The following is a 3,526-nucleotide window of genomic DNA, read 5'->3' on the forward strand; positions in this document are numbered from 1 at the left end:
GTTGATGAAGTCGTGTCACACATCGAGCATAGAAGATTCTCCAATTTGCGAATAATGCCCTTGTGTGCGGTGATGTATTCTTGCAACAAAATATTTTCACGAGTGAGATACTTGTTTTGCACCCAAACTATTTCAATCATCTTGAAAGCTTCTATTTCAGTAGGGGTAAGATGGTTATAGTAAGGTTGAAGGATGTCTTCTTCTTCTGCTTTCGGAGCTTGATCCTCCGTGGCCTTCTTGATCCTATCGCCCTTGTTTATCTCCCCAAGTTCTTCTCTCTTCATCTCTATCTTCATTATCCAAGCATCGTCACCCGTGTTGTTGGAGGAGGGGGACAACATGATGCCAGGCCTTGGAAACTCTGGCAGAAAACAGCTCAAAACGAAGACAGGGGATTTTGCCGTGGTACAGTGGTCAAAACCTTCGGGAGATCATATACTAATTTTTTACCGACCAAAAGAAGTACCGTGGAAGAATTCGGAGTCCGGAGGGCACACAAGGTTCCCACGAGGCAGGGGGCATGCCCAGGGGGTAGGGCGCGCCCTCCACCCTTGTGGTTGCCTCATGTCCTTTCCGGACTATTTCTTATTTCCTATTTTCTTAAATATTCCAAAACAGAGGAAAATTGCTATTAGAACTATTTTGGAGTCAGTTTACTTACCGTACCACATACATATTCCTTTTCGGAGTCTGAAACGTTCTGGAAAGTGTCGCTTATGTACTCCTCCGGGGTTACGGTATCAATAACATTGGTTTCAACATTTATGGGATTACCTGAGATATAATGTTTGATTCTTTGATCGTTCACCACCATCGGATTTGTGCCTTCGAAGTTATTGATTTTTATGGCACCAGAACGATAGACCTCCTTGATAACGTAAGGACCATCCCATTTAGAGAGGAGTTTTCCTGAAAAAAATCTTAAAAGAGAGTTGTATAATAGAACATAATCATCTACATTAAACTCACGCTTTTGTATCCTTTTGTCATGCCATCTTTTAACTTTTTCTTTAAACAGTTTGGCATTCTCATAGGCCTGGGTTCTCCACTCATCAAGTGAGCTAATGTCAAATAGTCTCTTCTCGCAGGCAAGTTTGAAATCATAATTGAGCTCTTTAATGGCCCAATATGCCTTATGTTCTAGTTCGAGAGGTAAGTGACATGCTTTTCCATAAACCATTTTATACGGAGACATACCCATAGGATTTTTATATGCAGTTCCATAGGCCCATAATCCATCATCAAGTTTCTTGGACCAATTCTTTCTAGATCTATTAACAGTCTTTTGCAAAATTAATTTAATCTCTCTACTACTCAGTTCTACTTGACCACTAGACTATGGGTGGTATGGAGATGCAATTCTATGATTAACATCATACTTAGCAAGCATTTTACAAAAAGCACCATGAATAAAATGTGAACCACCATCAGTCATTAAGTATCTAGGGAGTCCAAACCTTGGAAAAATAACTTCTTTAAGCATCTTAATAGAGATGTTATGATCAGCACTACTAGCTGGAATAGCTTCTACCCACTTAGTAACGTAATCAACAGCAACTAAAATATGTGTATACCCATTAGAGGAAGGAAACGGTCCCATATAATCAAAGCCCCAAACATCAAATGGTTCAAAATAACAAGTGAATAGTTCATAGGCATATCTTGACGCCTACTAATATTAACAATTCTTTGACATTCATCACAGGACAAGACAAAGTTTCGGGCATCTTTGAAAAGAGTAGGCCAATAAAAACTGGATTGCAATACCTTATGTGCAGTTCTATCTCCAGCGTGGTGTCCTCCATAAGACTCGGAGTGACACTTCCGTAGGATCTGTTCCTGTTCATGCTCAGGTACACACCGTCTAATAAATCCATTTACTCCTTTATAAAGGTGTGGGTCATCCCAGAAGTAATGTCTCAAATCATAGAGAAACTTTTTCTTTTGCTGGTATGTGAAACTAGGTGGTATAAATTTAGCAACAATGTAATTAGCGTAATCAGCATACCATGGAGCAGTACGAGAAGCATTTATGATAGCTAATTGTTCATCAGGAAAGCTATCATCAATAGGGAGTGGGTCAAAAAGAACATTCTCTAACCTAGATAAGTTGTCTGCAACGGGGTTCTCAGCTCCCTTTCTATCAATATAATATGCAAATCAAATTCTTGTAGCAAGAGAACCCATCTAATAGTCTAGGTTTAGCATCTTTCTTTTCCATAAGGTATTTAATAGAAGCATGATCAGTGTGAACAATTACTTTAGAATCAACAATATAAGGTCTGAACTTATCACAAGCAAATACAACTGCTAAAAATTCTTTTTCAGTAGTAGCGTAATTTCTCTGGGCACTGTCTAGAGTTTTGCTAGAATATTGGATAACATTTAATTTCTTATCAACCCTTTGTCCTATAACACCACCTACAACATAATCACTAGCATCACACATAATTTCAAAGGTTAAATTCCAATCAGGTGGTTGAACAATAGGTGCAGAAATCAAGGCTTTCTTAAGTATTTCAAATGCTTCTACACAATCATCATCAAAGGCAAAAGGAACATCTTTTTGTAATAGATTAGTCAGAGGCCTAGAAATTTTTGAGAAATCTTTAATGAAGCTCCTATAAAATCCGGCATGACGAAGGAAACTTCTTATACCTTTAATGTCCTTAGGACATGACATCTTTTCAATAGCATCAACTTTAGCTTTATCAACTTCGATACCTCTTTCAGAAATTTTATGCCCCAAGACAATACCTTCATTAACCATAAAGTGGCACTTCTCCCAATTCAAGACAAGATTAGTTTCGTCACATCTCTACAAAACTCGATCAAGGTTGCTTAAAAAATCATCAAAAGAAGTTCCATACATGGAGAAATCATCCATGAAAACATCAACAATCTTTTAACAAAAGTCAGAGAATATAGCAGTCATACATCTTTGAAAGGTAGCAGGTGCATTACATAAACCAAAAGGCATACGTCTATAAGCAAAGGTACCGAAAGGGCAAGTAAAAGTGGTCTTTTCCTGATCCTCTTTAGACACAGGTTTTTGAGAGAAACCAGAATAACCGTCTAGAAAGCAAAAAAGTGTATGTTTGGATAATCTTTCTAGCATTTGATCAATAAAAGGTAAAGGGTAATGATCCTTTCTAGTAGCTTTATTTAATTTGCGGAAATCAATTACCATTCTATAACCTATAACAATTCTTTGTGGGATCATTTCGTCTTTATCATTAGGAACAACAGTAATACCTCCCTTCTTAGGGACATAATGGACAGGACTTACCCACTGATTATCAGCAATAGGATAAATTATACCTGCCTCTAGAAGCTTTAGTATTTCATTTCTTACTACTTCTTTCATCTTAGGATTTAACCGTCGTTGGTGATCAACAACCGGTTTAGTGTCTTTCTCCAATTTTATTTTGTGCTGGCATAGAGTGGGACTAATGCCCTTAAGATCATCAAGAGTATATCCAATAGCAGCACGGTGATACTCATGCTTTTATATCGATAATTATTG

This window comes from Triticum aestivum, chromosome 1A, assembly GCF_018294505.1.
Source record: "Triticum aestivum cultivar Chinese Spring chromosome 1A, IWGSC CS RefSeq v2.1, whole genome shotgun sequence".
NCBI classification, from domain to species: domain Eukaryota; kingdom Viridiplantae; phylum Streptophyta; class Magnoliopsida; order Poales; family Poaceae; genus Triticum; species Triticum aestivum.